The sequence below is a fragment of the Schistocerca nitens genome, chromosome 7 (assembly GCF_023898315.1).
Source record: "Schistocerca nitens isolate TAMUIC-IGC-003100 chromosome 7, iqSchNite1.1, whole genome shotgun sequence".
Classification (NCBI taxonomy): Eukaryota; Metazoa; Arthropoda; class Insecta; order Orthoptera; family Acrididae; genus Schistocerca; species Schistocerca nitens.
Window position 1 is genome coordinate 10,517,412 of NC_064620.1, and position 22,395 is coordinate 10,539,806.

The 22,395-nt window shown below is 43.2% G+C and overlaps 1 protein-coding gene across 2 annotated transcripts in view; it reads left to right on the forward strand.

The window, feature by feature from the left end:
- The window catches only part of LOC126195116 (CUGBP Elav-like family member 2), a 1,269,424-nt gene that overhangs the window by 193,922 nt on the left and 1,053,107 nt on the right, over positions 1-22,395 (forward strand). The window lies entirely within an intron of this gene.

Here is a 22,395-nt window from a genome sequence, read left to right on the forward strand (position 1 = left end):
CGGCCGACGTCGTTAAACGTATTACGGCTGGCCGTATAGTGTGTCCCGTGACCGTTTATCAAATCCGCACAGTTTCCGTGGCCATCTTAGCGGTCCTTTTCAAAACCGCGACGAACGTAGTCAGCCTTATGATTCAGTATGCGACTCGAACGTTTAGTTAAGCAGACTTCCTGTGCAATCCGGTTGGATCACGAATTCCAAAATAGGCTCTGTGACGCTTCTTTCAGTGTACCACACTGGTTTAGCTGGAGAATACCGAGCCGCAAGCTACACATTGAGTTCTAAGACCTAAATGTACTCGCAGATCACGAGTTCATTTCGCAACGTACAGCTAGGTAAACGTTTTCTTCATCAGGTGACTACCGTTGACACAAAATCACAGGTATTGTCAGATACTACTCCTTCTGGATTAACTACCAGATCACGAAGAAGTTATTAGGGGCAATAAATACTCTCTGCAGAGAGCGACTGTTTCACCTACATGTCTTTCCACACTCCACAAGCCACCTTACATTGCGTGGCGGAGGGTAATTTGTGTACCACTGTCACCCCCTCCGGCCACTTCCTTACTGCCCCAGTCGCGAATGTTTCGCGGGAAGAAGCATAGTTGGTAACCCTCCTTTCTAACTCGAATCTCTCTGATTTTACTTTCAACGTCTTTTCGAGATATATACGTAGGATTCCCAGAATGAGATTTTCACTCTGCAGTGGAGTATGCGCTGATAAGAAACGCTCTTGCAGATTAAAACTGCGTGCCGGACCGATATTCGAGCTCGGGACCAAGTTCCAGTCTCGGTCCGGCACACAGTTTTAATCTGCCAGGAAGTTTCAAGCAGTGTATTGGTTGACTCTTCTATGAATGTACGCTATCGGAACCTTTTAACGGTAAACCAGACGATGATGAAGAACGCCTGTCGTGCATCGTCTGCCAGTGGAGCTGGCTGAGCGTGTCCGTCACGTTTTCACGCTTACTAAATGAAACTGTAAAACGAAACAGGTTGCTCTTCTTTGGATATTCCCTATTTCCTCCACGAGTCGTGTCCGGTACGAATCCCACACAGAGGAGCGGTATTCAGGTAATGGTCGAACGAGATAAAGAAGATGCAGAGACTCTTGTAGCCACTGCCGTTCCTCCGAACAATGGGAGAAGGGAACATAGCATTTAACATCTCGTCGACGATAAGATCTTTAGAGATGGAGCACAAGCTGCCTTGGGAACCGATGCGGGAGAAATTCAGCCCGTTCTCTTCAAAGGAACCGTCCTGCTGTTTTCCTCGATCGGCTTTGGAAGACCACGTAAAACCTAAATCTGCTTCATTGGAGCTTTATTCGAGCTACCATGCCCGTCTGCCATAACCGGTTATGGCACTAAAGTAAAACATTTAAAAAGTATTTGTGGCTGGTTGCGTCACTGACCAACTATCTTTAACGGCCGCTGAGTTCACAAGATCCAACATGAATAAAATAACATTTTTCCATATGTCGTAAATATTTACTAGAGAGGATTCGCCATCGTTATAAAACATGACTTGTAGATACTCTCATTGCTTCGACAAACACTAAAGTTCTGCTTCATTCTGTTAAAGCCGGCCGGGGTGGCCGAGCGGTTCTAAGCGCTACAGTCTGGAACCGCGCGACTGCTACGGTCGCAGGTTCGAATCCTGCCTCGGGCATGGGTGTTGTGTGCTGTCCTTAGGTTAGTTAGGTTTAAGTAGTTCTAAGTTCTAGGGGACTGATGACCTCAGAAGTTAAGTCCCATAGTGCTCAGAGCCATTTGAACCCTTTGATTCTGATAAAAATATATTCCTTTTATAAAAAACGAATATTTACAGAAATCCTATCCATTCGATGAGGCCAACAGTAAGCAAATTACGCGCATTACATATGACCGATGCGTCAAGAAATCAGTTGTGTACTCGCACAGTTCAAAAAAATGGTTCAAATGGCTCTGAGCACTATGGGACTTAACATCTGTGGTCATCAGTCCCCTAGAACTTAGAACTACTTAAACCTAACTAACCTAACGACATCACACAGATCCATGCCCGAGGCAGGACTCGAACCTGCGACCGTAGCAGTCGCGCGGTTACGGACTGCGCGCCTAGAACCGCTAGACCACCGCGGCCGGCACTCGCAGAGTTCTTACAATCCAGCAAATCTGCTATGACAACGCTCCATCGCCGCCGGCTTCCATGGAAGATGTAAACACTGAATATCTTTTTCTCTGCGTAACATTTATAGAACTCACCTATCAAAGAATTTGTGAAAATATGTGTGGCGAATGGTTTAAATGACTTTTGCCTCGAGTTTTGCTGCCAGTCGCCACTTTTTTCTAACGTATCAAGAGATCGTTACACAAGTTTAGAACATCTCCATTGTGAGCAGTTAGAATATAATCGTCATGCACTACACAAAGGGCGTATTCCCGTAATAAAGTGACCAACACTGTCAGAAAGAATTCTTTGTTGTAGTCCATAGTGGCACATTTATTTTGCCTAATGGCTGACGCTTTCCCAAGCAGGAGCGTCGTGTACTCTGTGAATAACATTTGGAAAGTGATCTTCAGGACTCCGAGCCAGAGAATGGCCTGATGGTGATACTTGATACCAGAACCGGTATCCAGTAGGCAAAATAAATGTTCTACTGTAGACTAAAGAAAACGATTTTTTCTTACTACACAAAGGATTAGACAGGGGCCCAGCTTGCTGCAGCAACAAATATGCACGTGATTGTTGCCGTATGCGGACACAGACCGTCTTTCGGAAAGAACGAATTTCTTTCTGTGGAGAAGAGTAATTGACATATTATATACTTCTTTTTATAGAAAAACACGTAAGATGATAACAGTCTTAACCGGTTACGGCGATATGTTGACCATATTCAGATTCTATATGTCATAGGCTGCATGTATCGAACAAGAAATGTGTTGTGAACGCTTTGTTCACTAAATGCCGGCTATGACAATTGAATCTAAAAATGACAACGTATAATTATCCGAAACTGGTTATGATTCTAATCATAGTAGTTGGGTCTAAAATAGAAACAAGAGGGAAGTAACATCCGTTCCACACACACACACACACACACACACACACACACACACACACACACACACACATGCTTACGTCCGCCAGTATATACTGTGGTTGGGGATAAGTGGAAGAACTGAAAGTGGTTGCCTTTCAGTGTTTAACTAAAGCACAGAACAAAAGACGTAAAAGATGAACCTGAATGTGTTATGTCAAAATCTTTTATGGCCACATACATTTTCATGTTTTTTATCGAAAACTGGAAGACGATTCACACAGCTTCTTCGATGAGTTCCAGTTTCGTCGAACGCCAGATGCCTCTAGTTAGGAAACCCAGTAACGTACGAACTGGTGAACTTGGGGTTTCTCTTAAAAATATTTAAAATTACTTCACTGACTTTGCTGCATATCATTTTGAGAGCGCCAAACGCAATGTGTCCAACGAGGTCATTTTACGACGCAAAGTCAGAGAAATATTGTGCGACTGAACAATTAATTTAAAAACATCGTAGTAATTATGACGAGTAACGTCACGATAATGTTTAGGAAGCGTAAGAGATGGGAAGTGTAGTAAATCGGAAGAGAGTCGAGTTTCATAACACAGTCGTTTCCTAAAAGAAATAAGTTTGAGACATTGCAGGATTAAAAATCCACGCAGGATGAAAAACTGTTGTTTTTAAGGTTTCTATACAAAATTACTGTAATTTATAAAATACCAGCTTGTTGATGAGCAACAGTGCCATTAGTGTAGAATACAAGGTATAAAAAAAGGAAAAAAGTTTACTGAGATTCACAGTACGTATCTTCTACATGGATGAAAGCAGAATCTTGGGCATCGAAGCTAAAATTTTATGTTTATAAAATGTCAAAATGTAAATTGTAGCGTTAATCTTCAACTCACTAAAAATATGATATACAGTAATTTATTCGAAACATTCGAGAGGAACGCGATCTACACCCGACTCCCTTTTGCCCTGAGTAACGTGTTTCGCTACCCATAAAGCCTTGCGAGGACCATAGTGGTGTGGAATTTTCGTCGGAAGTCAATTGAAAATATCCCAGTACCGAACCTTACCCTATTTATACCATTTACAAAACTATTTTGGAAGTAGTATTTTAGTGGAAACTATCGTCATGACATTAATTTCTTACAGCAGTTTTTGATCTTGACAGGTAGTATTGCATTAGTGTAGTTCAAGTTACTCTGAAACAAGCCTTGTTTCTGGAAATAGAAGCAACTCATTTGAATCGTGGAATGAAACTCTGAACCCTTACTCTTCGGAGTAATAATGGCGATTAGTAGAAGGGTACTCACGGCGTTTTATGCGACGAAGTTCAGTATTTATGGCCCATTATACCGTTAGTAACGTGTTCTGGCGAACTCTCCTTACGCCAGAGATGAAACAAACATTAATTCCAGACTGCTATGAACAATGGAACTATTTAATGTGAGATACTCTGCGGGAATATTCGAAAGTCTAGTGCATTGCCGGCCGCAGTGGCCGTGCGGTTCTAGGCGCTACACTTTGGAACCGGGCGACCGCTACGGTCGCAGGTTCGAATCCTGCCTCGGGCATGGATGTGTGTGATGTCCTTAGGTTAGTTAGGTTTAATTAGTTCTAAGTTCTAGGTGACTGATGACCTTAGAAGTTAAGTCGCATAGTGCTCAGAGCCATTTGAACCATTTTTCTAGTGCATTCCATTACAACTACTAATCGCCCTTTCCCTCTTACTGAAATCGTGTTACCTTTATTCGACATATTTACTGCTGGTACAGTCTTTTCATCACCTAAAAGTGAAAAAATTACTAGTACTCCTTTTCCGTGAATTTATATTGACGATCAGCTTTCGAATTTCCCACAAAATTCCTTGACTGTTATGCGATGCATTGTAAACCCGGAGACGCTTCATAACGCAGGAGAATGTAAGCACTTTGTGCTTCTCGTGTTCAAACACGAAGAGTACGAACTCAAATCGACTACGGGTTAGGGAGGCCTCTGGTCTCTTGTAGTCAGTAATAGTGTGTCTGTACGGTGTCTCACGCATCCTTGCCTTATGCTTAGTACTCACACATACGGCCGTACCGCATCTGCGGCTCTGGAATCTGTGTTTTTACGTATGTTCCCGACCCGTAATTTTTTTTCGTCTTATTTATTTAGTCAATCCATCTTATTTGCTTATTTCCAGTGTATCAATACGCCGTGGAAACAAGGATAATCAAAAAGCCGTAAAAATATTATGAAATGCGGTAATATTGGAGATCATTGCGAATATCGTACATTGAAAGAACAATTAAAGCCTCGTTTCTAAAAGAATTTGAAGTACAAACTAGGCCGGTCACAGTATGTTATCACAGAATCCTCAGTTGCCTTGGACACATAATTCGGAGACAAGGACACAATTTAGGTAATACCATCATCCTGTGAAAAATTTAAGGTCAACGAAAATTTTTGATAAAATTTCATGGTAAGTCACCAACTTTCAGTACTGAAAGAAAGGATTTACAGCTTTTAAGGTAAGAATTTTGAGTTCGGTTGGTATTCAGTTTATTGCTTCACTTGTTCTGAAAGTTGCTTTCGTAGCAACTCGGTTCTAACAGTCATCTGCGGAAGGTGTTCCGATAGACTTGCTAAACTAGGGCCGGGTTTTGCTGTTTTTGTGCGTATACAGTTTCCGGTAACAATTCGCAGGGAGCTTTGAAGTAAGACTAACAGCTGTTGTTCCCTCTCGAAAGACAGACGGGTGTCCCGTGGAATGGTATAATGTATAACTGACTGAAACAGGAGACTGGAATACAGTAGAAGACGAATGAGTAGCTCGAGGGATGAAATAGTGAAGTCAGCAGAAGATCAAATAGATATAAAGACAAGACCTTGTAGATAACGTTGGGTGTCGCAGCAGCTATTTTATTTAATTGATGAAAGAAGAACAAATAAAAATTGAGTCGATGGAGGCTAACACAAACGCCCTAAAAATGAGGTTGACAGAAGGTGCAGAATGGCTGAGTAGGAATGGCTAGAGAACAAATGTAAGCCTATAGAAGCATGATTGGGCAGAAGGTGCAGAATGGCTGAGTAGGAATGGCTAGAGAACGAATGTAAGCGCTTAGAAGCATGTATAACTAGGGGAAAAACAGATGGATACCGAGTACAGAAAAATTTAAGAGGTATGAATTAAAAAACGCCTTCAGTCACAACTTTTCGTGGTTTATTGAGAACACGATGGATTTCGGACCCTGTGGGTCCATCATCAGGTGTAATTTGTCTTAATACATGCACCTGACGATGGACCCGCAGGGTCCGAAATCCATCGTGTTCTCAATAAACGTCGAAAAGTTGTGACTGAAGGCGTTTTTTAATTCATACCTCCAGTGTACTCAATACAGTCACGTTTGGAGCTGCGAAATATCGATAAAAATAAAATTAAAGAGGAATTTGGAGAAAAGATAGGCAGGTGTTTGAAAATGGACAGTTCAGATGTACAACCAGTATTAGTAAAGAAGGGAAAGCTGAAAGGTGAAAGCAATATAATGCTAGTCGAAGTACACGATTTTGCGTTGACTGCATTATCTGTACGCCATGATAAGATGGAACCGTGTTACAGTTCAATAAAGGATGCTGTCCTCTCTTCTTAGTTTCCTTACCGACGTTTTCTTACTTTCCGTTTGGTTCAGGCCGTTGGCCCCGATGCCACATCGGCGATTAATGACTGAGTGGGCGCCGTTCGTGTCCTTCCACCAGCGAAAAATCCCTAGGGGTACCGGGAATCGAAATGGCAGTCATGGACACTGATCACTTACTTAAGGAGGTAGACGAACCTCAATTGGGAAAAGCAAAAAGAAAAAATTGTAACTAACTAAGGATCGAAAAGACGAAAACAAAAACATGCGAACCGGCTAATGAGAAATAAATTCAAGAGGCATTTGAGCTATCAGTAGTAGAAAAGGACCAAAGTGAACAGTGAAGAGAGTAAAGAATCGAACAAGATTAAGACAGTCTCTGCGAAACTAACGAACTGGTTATGCGAACAGTCGAAAATGAGACACTGGATGTAGAGCAGTGATTCCCAACGTGGGAGTAAGTAACACCTGAGGGGTAAAATGAAATTTCCTGAGGGGCAAAAACTAAACGATCCGATTCTGTTTGAGTTGCGAAACTATGTTATTTTCAAAAGATCATTACTATTACCACAATTTTGTAAGACTCTAATACTGATTATATAAATACCAATAATTACTTTTCCTCAATTAGTAGCATTAGTGTGGTGGAGGTTACAGGTTGGTCACATAGTCCATCCATTACACACATACGTTGTGCTCTGTCCCGTACATCGCTGACGATAAAAGTAAGACATATACGTAACAAATGCTAAGTATCTCAAGAAAATGTCTTCTCCAAGTTGCAGATAGTAGCTGCAGTACTCTAGAAATTGCTTCATTACTCGCTTCGAAACTGACAAATGAATTAATGGACAGCACGACATAATAGTAACTACATAAGGGCTACTATAGTGCTGTACACAGTTTTATTATTGTTATTATTATCATTATTAGAGTGGTTAGACACAAAATATTAACAGCCTGAAGTCGTCCGATTTCTGGCAGTTCAGAAGTGAGGAGTACAGCATTGACGTGATTTACGAATAGTAAGTACAGTGCACACATCTGAACTTATTTGATTTTAAATGTGGTTGCAGTGAGCAGTTCAAGCAAGTGCCGCATTGGAGAGCAGTAATGCAGCAGAAGCATCTTTTGTAACAAGTTTGTACCCTCACTGTGGATCGTCAGCTTTCTTTTCTGAGGAGGCGTTGTGGGCAGCACTTGCGATGTTCCATGGATTCCTTCCTCGTTCATTCTAATAGACACACACACTATATAAATATCATTCATCTTCCATCATTTAAAAATAAAACTGTTCCAAGAAACGTCTTTCATTCTACCGGTGCTTACTTAGGTGCTTAAGTTGGAGATAATGTGGAGGTGGGATGGGGTAAGATGGCAGTGAGGAGGAGGGGGGGGGGGTACTAGGTAATGTCTGATTGCACTCAGGGGCAGTGGTCTAAGATAAGTTGGGAACCGCTGGTGTAGGAAAAGAGCAGTAGTCCCGGAAAGGGGTACACGCATGGGTAGGGGCCAATCTGTGCAGGGAAAAACCGAAACTCTCATCTTCATTTACAAAACTTTATTGTCTGCAGCGTAAACAGGAAGTATGACGCAAAAAACTGAAGTTAGTTAGTATCTCTGCCAGTACACGTTCGCATATTTGTTTCGTTTAAGACATCCACTGGGAGCAGTTCTCAAGAAATACGTCGCTAGGTTGAAAAGTGCCACAGTCGCTAACAGAGGTCCGCTGATAGATATCCTTTCTTCTCTCGTTTCAGACGGGACGCGCCGCTCGCGCCCTAATCCCTTTGCGCCCAAATATTATTCCTGGCAAGTGTCGTCAGCTCATGCCGGGCTCGCCGTTCCGCAGAATTACGGGCAGCGCGGATGAAAAGCCGTCTGTTCGAGCGCGGCCCGACGATTGTTCGTGTTCGTCGTGCCGAAACGCCCGCCGCTCCTTTCTGTCCGTCGCGTGCGTGTATGTGCGGGTGTGTGTGTGTGTGTGTGAGTGTGAGTGAGTAAGTATGTGTGTGCGTTAGCGTGCTGCTCTGGTTGTGAGCGTCTATGTGTGTCGGCTAGTGAGGGCAATTGGCTCGATGCCAAATACGCCAGCAGTTAAATTTAGAGTACCTGGTATTCATTGCCAGCCCGTGACGATAAACGGGTCCTCATCTCTCAGCCCTGCGGCGATCCTGGTGGTTAAATCTTCAGACCTGCGACCGTTTAACTCGTTCCGTGGACAGCAACATCGTCCCCCATTCGGTACTTCAGAGGTGTCGGCTATATTAACGACATCGTCAGCAGCGAGGCTTGTTTGCATCTTCTTTGAGTTCTGACCGTTTCTAATTTGCGAAATCGAGTAAAGCGGGCGAAAGGGAAGAGAAACGTCTAAAAAATTAGATTGACAGGACGTGCAAAATGACTGTTTTTCTACAAGGACGTCGAATCTTGTTTAATTTCTAGATCTTTTAAGGGAGAAGAAAAATTCTGCATCGAATAAATATAGAGAGTAGCGGCAAAGAATTTTTATATACATGTCATAGGCACAAGAGATAATATCTCAGATAGTTTTATTTCTAAAACAAAAGACAAAAACTTACAATTATTATTCCTCTGTTCTGTCTGTCAGGAGAGAGGAACGTCTTTGCGTAATCTATCAGAGACTGTACAGTTACTTAGTTGATGAAGTAAGACATCAAAAGTATTGGTTGTTTCAGTTGAAACGACACTGCACCGAAACTAATTGCTTCTGTCATAAGCGATTTGTAATATTTCGCAGCAGTCAGCTAGAAGATAATTGATGAACCATGAAGGCCGTTAACGATCATTTTGTTAGCAGTGTCGTTGTGTCGTTTCAGACCAGCAACCTGTATGTTTTAAATATCCAAGTCTGATGTTTTCTTGTCCGGCGACCGTAGAAATTCTATTTGAGAGACCGCAACTCATACCTGTAATAAAAATATTTGTTATTTTATTGAAAAGCCATCCATTACTACCTGAGATTGACGACGACATTTATTTCGACATTATTGTACTGTACAAATGAAGAGTGGAAATGAAAAACGTTCTCAGTGCCGTAAAAAAAGTGTAGTCGGTGCTGTTGTCTTCTCGTTACTCTGTTGCGTTTCCCTAGTCATGTACCAAGTGTCGAATCATGGAGAAAGCCTTCCAAACATGCGTTGGTAGATTGCGCACGCCCTTTCTGCCAAGCTATGGTCCCGTCTGAAGTTACCAAAATATTTGAGAACTAGAACTTGTTGATTATAGTTTTACTAGTTAAAAACATACTGCAGCATTTCTGTACTTGTATTATCACCTAAAGAACATAGTGCCTCAGAATTAATGATATTTAGAACCAAAACTTCCTTCCTGCTAATTTGTCGAAAACTGATATTGTTGACGCCGAGGCTGTGAACAAACAAGTACGTACTTATAAAGAGGGAATCAGCAACCAGCCACTGTCAATAATGCTGTTTATTTACACTTACTGCGCCCGTTACCTGTTTCGAACAGTGTAAGTAGGCTGTTTAGGTTCTTATATTGGTAACGCCACCGCCACGTAGCGCTCTGTATGAAAATCACTGGCTGTGCTGTGTGCAGTGTGTGGCTGGTTTGCATTGTTGTTGGCTATTGTGGTGTTGGGCTGTGGGCTGTTAACAGCGCGTAGCGTTGCGCAGTTGGAGGTGAGCCCCCAGCAGTGTTGGATGTGGGGAGAGGGATGGCAGAATTTTGAGAGCGGATGATCTGGACGTGTGTCCATCAGAAACAGTACATTTGTAAGAATGGATATCATGAACTGCTATATATATTATTACTTTTGAACACTTTTAAGGTAAATACATTGTTTGTTCTCTATCAAAATCTTTCATTTGCTAACTATGCCTATCAGTAGTTAGTGCCTTCAGTAGTTTGAATCTTTTATTTAGCTAGTAGTATTGGCGCTCGCTGTATTGCAGTAGTTTGAGTAACGAAGATTTTTGTGAGGTAAGTGATTTGTGAAACGTATAGGTTAATTTAGTCAGGGCCATTCTCTTGTAGGAATCATTGAAAGTCAGATTGTGTTGCGCTAAAAAAATATTGTGTGTCAGTTTAGTGTTGATCGGAATAAGTAAAGAGAGTAATGTCTGAGTACGTTCAGTTTTGCTCAGCTGTTTGAAAATCAAATAATGTAAGAGGTTTATCAGCACAGTAATTCATTAATTTTTCTAAGGGGACGTTACAACAGATTCATCTTCAGACACATGTTCACGTTTATTTTACACTTGCTGACTACACGGCATTTCCTGTTCCAGTTCTATTAATCCATCTCCTTCCCCCACTGTTGTCCATCTCCTCCGCCGTCCTCTCTGTCAGTCTCCTTCTCATCCCCCCCTTCTCTTTCTCTCTCTCTCTCTCTCTCTCTCTCTCTCTCTCTCTCATGCCTCCCCCCTCCTTCCACCTCCTCCTGCCCCTGCCCGTCTCTGTTCATCTGCTGCTCACGCTCCTGCTGTCGATCTGTTACTTCCCACTCTCCCTGTTCATCTGCTGCTCTCCCCTACGTCCATCAATTTCTTCTCCCTCTGTCCATCTCTCCCCCCCCCCCTCTGAGTCCATCTCCTTCTTTCACATCCCCTCCTCCCCATTCTCTCTGTCCATCTCCACCTCTCCCCTCTCTCTGTCCATCCCCTCTCCCCTTTCTCTGTCCATGTCCTCCTCTTTCCTACCTCGATCCATCTCCTTCTTCCCTTCTCTTTGTCCCTCTCCTCCTCTTTCCTTTCTCTGTCCATACCTCTCCCTCTCTGCCCATCTTGTCCTCCCCCATATCTATGTCCATGTCCTCCTTTGCCCTCTCTCTCTCTCTGTTCACCTCTTCGTTCCCTCTCCTTGTTATCCCCATAGTATTTCTTTCTAGATTATAACTAATATGTGAACGACATTTAGTTGAAATCGATCCAGGGCTCTACAAGGAGCTTTTTAACCGCTGCTTCGCCAACACATGCACATGTCACATATATTTCACATTTATTTAATACATTTCACACATGATTGTACACATATTTCACCTACATCTCCAGCGAATTTTGCCCTGCCGTTTCATTTCCACGCAGGTCCACGTTTATGACGCCATATCTGCTGAGCCACGCGTCGTACAGTGACGAGTGCGCGCAGTGGTATATACGGATACTGCATGCGAAATGTGTTGCGAATAGAGTCAGTAGTAAAGAAGTAATAAATTAAAAGGTCGTGCATGGTGAGGCAGTTTAACAGCATGAAAAGCGAAAACTGTTTTCCTTTCATTACATGGTGGTGGCTGTCAGGAGAGAAAGACCCGTAAAGGTTTGAAATTATGCGTAAAGTCGGTATAAAGCCACTAAGGGCTCTTATCCTCAAATACTGAATGAAATATGGGTAACTGAGCGCCGGGAGTTACTCTGTCTCAAGGCATGTACAAGGTTTCTACGCCGATACCTGTCCTATTGTGTTAAATGTGTAACATAATATTACACCTCTTAATGAGTAGATTATGACATCATTCTGAATTTTTAAATTTGGACATTAAATGTATGAGATACTGATGTTCCCCTCGTTCTGTTGAGCAGCGTAGTTACACTTTACCCAGTAAACATCAGAGAAATTTGCATTTTTCGTAACCAGCCTCGGACAGCAATCTAAAATTTGCCTAGCTTTGAGCCTGTAAGTGGAACCATTATCTGTAGCTAATTTAATTAATAACTGCACTCTTAAGCATGCTAGGTGTCAGTTGGGGCAAATTACTTTTTTATTATTATTTTACATTCGATTGTGGTAGTAGCATAGTGCACGTCATAGTAAGAGATTTTGAAAATGAAAGGTACAGATTAGATGCAAAAGTGTTTCATGTTCCTTACGACAGCTGTTTTAGCTTTCTTGCCGTTCTCAGTTAACGCCTACTTTGATTTTACGTCCATATTGTATCTGCCGTAAACTGTCACTGTTTAATTGCTAGTGATTTTGTGACATATCGTAATTATAAACGTATGGAATAGGCTTCTACCCATATTTGACAGCTTGTTTGCTATAAAATTAGAGCCTCTCAGTAATCGAACTGTCAAATAAATGTCAAATCGTACCTTATAGCAAACGAAATGTCAGATATGTGTCGAAACGTATTCCATACGCTTATATTTACTGTGTGTTACGTAATCACTACGAATTAGATAGTGACAGCTAACTATAGATGCAATATAGACGTCAAATCAAACTACACGCGGTTCGCGTGGCTCCTCTCGTCGGACGTTCGAGTCCTCCCTTCGGCATGGCTGCGTGTGTTGTCATTAGCGTAAGTTACTTTAAGTTAGATTAAGTGTGTGTAAGCCTAGGGACCGATAACCTCAGCAGTTTGGGCCCTTAGAACTCACCACAAATTTCCAATTTCCCAAACTACACGTTACTTGAGAGTGGCAGTAAAGCCGAAACAGCTGTCGTAAAGAATCAAATGGTTCAAATGGCTCTGAGCTCTATGGGACTTAACATCTGAGGTCATCAGTCCCCTAGAACTTAGAACTACTTAAACCGAACTAACCTGAGGACATCACACATATCCATTCCCGAGGCAGGATTCGAACCTGTGACCTCGCAAAGAATATTAAACTTATTTCTGCTAGTCTGGACCTAACATTTTCAAAATCTGGCAGTTTAGTTTGAATGCACGCACTTCTGCTCTCTCGTTGCTGACCGCCAGTTGTTTTATGATCGTAGCTTGACAGTGGCGCATTCCTGCAGCAGTGCTATGATTAGGTGAGAAATTTTGTTCGAATCGACATCCCCTGCCAGCGGCCTTGCCGCAGTGGTAACACCGGTTCCCGTCAGATCACCAAAGTTAAGCGCTCTCGGGCTGGGCTAGCACTTGGATAGGTGACCGTCCGGTCTGCCGAACGCTGTTGGCAAGTGAGGGGCACTCAGCCCTTGTGAGGCAAACTGAGGAGCTACTTGACAGAAGTAGCGGCTCCGGGAGAGCGGTGTGCTGACCACATGCCGCTCCGTATCCGCATCCAGTGACGCCCCTGGGCTGAGAGGATGACACGGCGGCCGGTCGGTACCATTGCCCTTCCAAGGCGTGTACGGATGGAGAGGACGAGGAGGATGACGAGGACATCCCCTACTGGTGTCTGATACTATTATCTAGTTGTTTACCACGAAATTTTGGGCTAGGATTGATGTGTTTTGAAATATTGACCCCTTATTGGTATTAAGGATCCGTTCGTTTTGTGGTGCACCACGTGTGTTCTTATTTTTGTGTGCTGGACTGAAAGAACAAAGAAAAAAAGAAAAGCATTCGAGTGCTGTGAAGGGTGTAGGAAGGACAGACGCTCTACCTTGTGAATCCACGCCCCCGCCCCTTTTTATTTTCATTTGGAGAGTCGCCGCCACGCTGTGATATCGGTTCACTCGCAGTAGGCGGCGCGGCCGATCCGCGCGGTGAGCCGGCCGTATTCGAACAGAAATACCACACCGCTGATGACGCGGGTGCGGACGGCCGGTTGCACAGCAAATCAGCACCGCGGGGCCGCAGCGTGTTCCAGGCCGGCCCCGTTATGCTAATGCCGGCCAATTTGGCGGGGTTCGCGGTCGCGCCCTGTTTTCGCCGCTGCAGTCGCGGCGTGGACTCCCACGCAGCTGTTGGGCGGTCTGCCCCAGAGCCCTGACGTAGCGCTAGAGTGCTCTTCCCGTTCTCGCTGCCACCCCGCACCTCTCCATTTACCACTATTGAGACCTGGCGCTCGTCGACTCGGTTGACCCCTGGGACTCCCTAACATGACCCCGACAGGTTGGGATACTACATCAACATCGACATCTGATCTCCGAAAGCCGCCTTGCCGTGTGCGGCGGAGTGTACTTTGAGTACCAATGTCACTCCCGCCTTTCCCGTTCCAGTCGCGAATAATTAGTGGGAAGAACGATTGTCGGTAAACTTTCTTGTCGGGTGGCTTCCCTCTAATTTTATCTTCATGGTCTTTTCGCGAGTTATAGGTAGGAGGAAGCAATACACACCGCCGGAAAAAATAATTAGTAGGCACGCTTTTAGAGGTTTCCAATTCGCTCAAGACTTATTGTTGCAATAGTGCGTATGAAGCACAGGAAATGATTACGTTCACGTATCAATAGCACAAGAGGTTCTGAGGTACTGGATATCGACCCACGCTGAAACATCCGTATTAGTATGTGGTGTAGCTTTCACGGGCGGCAGTACTGGCGCTGACTCTGGGATTCAATCGATCGTGCAGACGGCCAGTACTGTCCCAGGATACGTTATGCCGCACCTGCTCGACCTGTTCCCGTAGTTCTATCCCACACGAGCTGGATACGAGCCAAGTCTGGAGAGTGTGCTGGCCAGGGAAGGTGCTGCACATCTTTGCAAAGATCACTAAGTTTCACGGGCAGTGTGTGGACGAACATTCTACGGGTGTGAAAATGACCACTGATATCATCATCATTGCGCAAGTGACGCAGCACGTCCAACTTGCGTGGAAATTCTCCGAAAGGACCATCCCACCAGTCGGATGGACTATATTGTCTCAGCATTCTTCCAATGAATCGCGGTCTGGCATCTGCATTGCTCGCGATTAACTTCGTGTGGTTGTTCCACATCAAATCCATCCTTTACACATAATCCTAAACAATTTGTAGAAGTAACTACTTCCAGTCATTGTCCTACAATTGCTTAATCATGCAACAAAGGGTATTTCTGTCTATATACACGCAATGCGTGACATTTGTTTATGTTGTGGGTCAATTGCCAATCCTTGCACCATTCGTCGATCCTCTGCATGTCCTCCTACCGTACGTTTCGCTACAATTTTCTAGTTCTCGGCTTTCTTTATACAACAGTACAACCCGCGAAAAGCCTCATGGAACTTTCCGCGTCATATACTAGGTCATTTATATACACTGTGAAAAGTAATTGTCCTTTAACACCCCCTGGTGCACCCCCGAAGTCACTGTTACGTCTGCAGACTTCTGTCCGTACAGAGTGACATGCTCTGTTTTGATTGCTAAAAACTCTTCAGCCCACTCACAAACCCGATCTGACATTTTGCACAATATGCGGCAGTGCGGAACTGTACCGAACGCCTTCCGGACAACAAAGAACACAGCATCCACCTGGGCGCTTGCGTGTACTGCTTTCTGCGTCTCGTGGACGAACAGACCTAATTGGGTTTCTCACGATCGTTGTTTTCAGAACCCTACAGAGGAGATTTTTGGACTACAGAAATGTCATAATACGCGAGCATGAAACATGTTTCAAAATTCTACAACTGACCGACGTCGGACATTTGCCTATAGTTTTGTGAGTCTGTTAGATTACCCTTCTTAAACGTGGGAACGGCCTGCGCTATTTCTAGTCATCAGGAACATTCCTCTCCTCCAAAGACCTATGGCACACTCCTGTTAAAGACGAGCAACTTCTTTCTGCCCTATGTAGAATCGTACTGGTATTCCGCAGGTCCAATGGGTTTCTCTCTATTGAGCGATTTCAGCTGCTTTTTGACCTACTGAAGAAACGCGAAAAAAACATAAATCACAACGAAAGCCCTCTTTTTTATCCGATATCTGCCACAGCAAGAACCAGTGCTTAATTAACGAAAATAGTTATTCCATTTTTGTAACTTCTGTTGTCCAGTAATAAGCATTCTCTGCACCGCTGTGTATTATTCATCACTCAGTTTGTTGTGTCATCTTGACGTGTGTATGCCGTACGTTACATGTACATCACTTTGTTAGGGAACTACGTTACAAATTAAAACTAAAAAGAAGTACTTTTCCCCGAAAATAGAGTGAGACACAAATTACATACCATCATTCCCTCCTCAAAAAAGTAATTTTGGGTCACCTTAATTTTAGTTACCCGCCACTGTAGTCGAAGACGCTAACAGACACCTGTGTGGTGGGTCTCGTCTCGGAGGTATGCTGCTTCGAATCCTGGTCGTGGCTCAGAGGTCAACATTCCAAAAACAACAATAGCAACACAAGGTCTAGAAATGAATGGCAGTAAATAAAACCAGGTCAATTAATTCACATGTTTGAGAATTGGATTCATAAATTACGTTAAGTGAAACAGATTAGAACCAGAATCCAGACCTCTCTCAACACGTTACTAAGTTCTTGGAGTATGTCATAAAAGCTCAAGTTAAAAATTTACTGGACTCTAATTTTCCGTGTTGCTCTTTAAAGGCGTCGGACTTGGGGTGCAAGAAAACGAGTACTGAAAATGTTCCTGTTACATTCACCAAATGCAGTAGGCGTCAACCATATAAATGTGACAGGAACAGAACCCCCCTTCCAGAGAGACTAATTTCTAAAAATAGGTCAAATGGCTCTGAGCACTATGCAACTTAACTTCTGAGGTCATCAGTCGCCTAGAACTTAGAACTAATTAAACCTAACTAACCTACGGACATCACACACATCCATGCCCGAGGCAGGATTCGAACCTGCGACCGTAGCGGTCGCTCGGCTCCAGACTGTAGCGCGTAGACTACTTTCTGTTATGAAATGGTTTACTTACACGTACCAAATATCACAGATTTTTTGCATGGTGAAATAGATTTAGACAACAGTTATGGAAAAGTAGATGGCAAGACAAATTAGTAACAGTTTCTGATGGTTCGCTGAGAGAAGTTTTACAGTATTTAACTGAACTGTGCGTGGTAATGTAAATCAATGTTCGCTTTCAGTGATCTATCTTTAGACACTGGTGTAGTCCTAGAACCAGTGAACGACGACTAGCGTCACTTTTATATTGTCCAGTTTGGCTCTTCTTAGCGGGGACCGTAGATGAGCCCTGAGACACCCTCTTAAGGGACTTTCCTGTGCTATTAACTGCTGAGTGGATCCCCGTTTCTTCCTGCACAGGGTGTCCTACCTAACTGTGGCATTTTATATATTTTCGAAACGAAACGAAATGTCAAAACGCAAGTGGCCAGGGCTGCACCTATGTTACTGGCTCACACAGTAGTAAGGAATACACGATCCATAAAAGTAAACACTATCAGTTTCAACACAATGCTAATTTTTTTTTAAAAGCACATGTATGTTTTTTCTAGGGAAATAAAAACACGAGGTATAGCTATAGATGCCAGTCTTGTTTTCACTGTTCTAAACCTCATACCTTCTTAAAAACGTAGACTTTAAATGACGGTAATGGTGCCACAGTTCCTGCCTTTATTTGCACAGCAAGGTTTGTCTACAGCAGCATTCAGGACAGTGCAGACAATCCGCATTACGGCATTACAGCATTACAACTGAAACTATGGCACCGTTCCCATTATTTAAAGTTGAAGTATTCCAGAAGGTATAAGTTTTAGAGCAGTGAAACCAAATCTGTCATCACTAATTGTACCTCTTGTTTTCATTTCGGTAGAAGAAACGCACGTGTGACATTAACGTAACTTTGGGTTGAAAGTGATATTTCTTTACATGAATGGACTGTGCGTTCCTGCCAATTCTGTGAGACCCTGACTTAGGTTCATCACTGACGAATAGCATTTTCCGCATCTTGTTTCACTTCGGAAATATATGAAGTGGAAAAGCTGTGTGGCATATCGTGCATACAAGTTTAGCGGATGTATGAACGCTTGGAATTTGTGTGACCTAATTAGGGACGTATGCGTAGTGTACGAGGAACATTCTCAACACAATCCCTCCATTATTAATACAGTTGCACCAGCGATGAACTGCCTCTCTAAACCTGATGCAAAAACCTCTTCTTTCTTGCTTTTGCTGAACTTTGGTTCAGAGTGGTAAACCTATGTTTCAGCACAGGTTATAATCTTGTTTACAAAAGGGTCGCCGTCACTTTCGTTCAGTCTGTACGCTCTAAATCTTTCTAGATCTACCTTGCACTTGTTCCGTTTTACTTGATCTTGTCACTGATAACGTTATGAACTGTGTCTACACTTACTACAACAGTTTTTGCCATATGTTCAGTTGTAAAACGCCGGTATTCACGAATAATGTCGTCAGTGCGGGTTTCAAGCAATGGAATTGACACTCCAAGTGGTCGGCCACGACGCTGCTAGCGAATGACTGACGTTTGGACGTTTTTGAACTTTCCTATGCACTTATAAAAATTTCCGCCCTTCATACAATTTTGGTAATACTGTAAAATCAGTCGACAAAAGAGTTTAACTGGTTTTTGATATTCAGACAGCAAATAAATAAATAAAATAAAATAAAGAAAGATCATTGAACGTTGTTCAGCAAGCTTAAATGTAATATTGAGATTATTAACAAAACAGTTACTGTCCGTCAGTTATTCTCAGTTGATCCCAGTAATGCCGACCGAAACTCATAAAAGCACAAAACTCCTACTACAAACTATTGTATTTCTTCGTCAATTTTTATGGTTCCGTACCTCATCGGCAAAAATGGAACAGTTATAGGATCATTTTGTCGCCCGTCTGTCTCTCTATCTGTCTATTCAGCTGTTAAAGACCCTTTTTTCTCAGGAACGGGTAAACGTATAGAGTTGAAATTTATGACACATTCTGAGGTCTAGAGTGCCTTAGCTGCGTAAAACATTGAAGCTTATAAGTCAGTGCGATCATAAGAGACGGCCATTTGTGTCAGATAGTTTAAGAGTCGCAAACTCACTCATCAGAACCTTTAGAGTACTTCCGGTTGGTCTACAATCACGAAATTTGGCAAGATGCAAGGTTTGGGAGTACAACCAAAGGAAAAAATCCGAAAATTGTAAATTTATAATTATTTCACAGGCAAAAAATATTTCTTTTGTCATTTGTTATCCGACATAAAATTTGAAATTAAAAATGGGTCAAATGGCTCTGAGCACTATGGGACTCAACTGCTGTGGTTATCAGTCCCCTAGAACTTAGAACTACTTAAACCTAACTAACCTAAGGACATCACACACATCCATGCCCGAGGCAGGATTCGAACCTGCGACCGTAGAAGTCCCACGGTTCCGGACTGCGCGCCTAGAACCGCGAGACCACCGCGGCCGGCTTGAAATTAAAACTCAGTAATTCTGTGTTCAGGCTGACTGGGTCGAAAGGGTAAAAGTCAGTCATCAGGCGATGAATGGCTTTATTGCTCATATGACGCGTTTAAAAATTTATCCCTCGTCAGATATCCAGGAGACATTACTCCACGTAGGTTGGGCGTTTCAGGTTTTGTGCAGTCTGATGATGAATAATTTCCGAAACGCGTCGTATGAGCAATAAAGTCATTCCTTGCCTGATGACTGACTTTTACCACTTCTGCCCAGTCAGCCTGAACACAGAACTGCTGATTATTGTAATAACGCTCCTGGCACTGATACTTAGCCACTATAGTCGAAATCCTCGATTCCCGGAGTGGAAGGACTGTCCGTACACATAATTAAGTTTGTACGGAACCCTGAGTAGGCGAGTCCTACTCGCAAACCACCAGTTTTTCTCTTTCCTTTTTGAATTTCCGTCGCAGTACTTGTCTTGTACGCTCTCCTTTAGAATTTCACCTGAACCAAGTTACGCCTGCGTCGTAGGCACGACGGCGCTCTCCTTACCTGGCTGCGTCCAGCATCTTGTGGAGGACACGCCACTGCCTCACCCTCCTACATTCGATCCGGGGAGTTGCGAGTTTTCCACAATCCACATCTAGAGGTAAGTGATGTTGGATGTCCGTTTGAGTAAGGAGGGTGTGAAGACGTTCATTTTTTTTCTTTTTCAGAAGAGACGAACAATAAGTTCTGTGCAATGCATCAACTCCCTGCAGGAACGTGAATCATGTACTCACCGAGATCGCTTTTTTCAAAACTACAATACTTTTGCATTTCAATGCAGGACGCTTCTGCGATGTCGTGGACGATACTGAGGCTGCAGAAGTTGGACGGGGAACGTTGCGTCATCCACCACACAGAATCGCAAAAAGCACCGTAAGACCACTCACTACCTGTTGCGGCTCCTTGTCACCGCATTAAGGCCAGGTTGCCGTTCACATAAGGAAAGAAGGCAAAGTTTGGAAATTTTATGGGACAGTGAAAAGACACAGAAAGGATCCTTTTGGGGATTGTTATCGATCATACTTTGAGCTTTATTTTAGATTGCCACTACAAAAAAAGATGGCGCACGTAATTATGGTTTGATCAAGGGCGTGCGAAGTAAGCAGTGTAGCTGCTCCGGAGTTATCTGAAATGAACAGTGGATAAGGTCAGTCGATACTACATTAGATTTATGGACTCTTATGCCCAACTACAGTGAAATAACCGTAAATTAAGCGATATGCAGCTAAGTCGACCATAGAGTTCGGTTTTTGGTGGTCTCTTTCACTCTTTACGGCTTTACAAAAAATAGTTATTATTAACAAATTTCATATATTTTCCAAGAAAAGTATTTGCTTTTCGGGGGTCAAAGGCACAAGTTGATGGGTTCAACCGTTTTAATTTTATGTTGCACGCAGTTTTGAAAAATCGTTTGTCGAGAAAGCCTGTTTAAAGTATATGGAAAACCTTTATAAGTATTATTCGTTCAACTAGCGTAAAACCTACATGTTATTGTATACCTTTAATGTGGCTGAACACAAATCTGAAGTTAGATTTTCAAAATTCAAAATGCCTAATCCAATGTGACGGGTCAAAAATTATGTTTTGATCGATTTTGACCAAAATTTGGGCAAAAAAAAGTTTTTCGTTACTTCCGTTTAGTCTGCAATTCCAGGACCGTGTATCAACCCTTCCTCGTTCTTCTTGGCGAGAGAAGCCGATCAGGCTGGATATGCTACGTTCGGCAGCCTGCACCGTTGTTCGTCAGCTTTGCATGCGTACTACACAGTGTATATCATTTCGTGAACGCGCGTCACGGCACGACAGGTCTTCTACACGAGCCGGCTGAGAGCGTCCCACGCGGCCGTGAGACTGCTTAGAACAATGGGCCGTAGAAACGTTTGTAACGCACGGATCAAAAATAGATTCTCGTCTCAACTGCCACGCGGGATAGCCGTGCTGTCTCGGGCGCCTTGCCACGGTTCGCGTGGCTCCCCCCGTCGGAGGTTCGAGTCCTCCCTTGGGCAGGGGTGTGTGTGTGTGATCCTTGGTGTAAGTTAATTTAAGTTAGATTAAGTAGTGTGTAAGCCTAGGAACCGACGGCCTCAGCAGTTTGTTCCCATAGAACTTACGACAAATTTCCAGTTTCCCAATTTCCTGTCAAATTTCTAGCCACATAAACCTTTCAAAAATGCAATAAAAGAAAAATCGATTTTTTTATCATTTTGCCTTAAGGCTGGGAAGCAGCTACAAAAGAAGTCAGTACCGGAACGGCCGAGTAGTCATTGCTGGTGATTCGTAGTACGATGGAACTATAGAACTCCTCCTCAAGCCTACAACTATGTGGTGCGTAAATTCATCTTCGTTTATCGGCGCATCAAAAGGGAAATAAATTAGAAAAAATTATTTACTGGCTGTTTTTCGCATGGCCATTAATCATGTGTTGCACAAATTTTTCACATTCCCGTTGACTCCCTCCCCTGTTGCAATTTTTCAGTTCAGCAGGGTGTACGGCAATAACTTGGAAGGGCTTTCAGCGAGATTGCTTTTTAATCACTTATTAGAACGTACCGACAGTGGTGACAATTAACGCAGCGCAGCGACGCGCAACTCGCAGCGCGCCAATGGGAGACCGGCAAGCGGAAGGGGCGGTTACCGCTGCGGTGTCGGCGGCCCCTTTGTCCTGTCCGACATTTCGCATTTAATTGTGTCTTTAAAAGAAATCTGATTATTTGGAATGCCGGGCTCATTTGCCCTCCCACGGG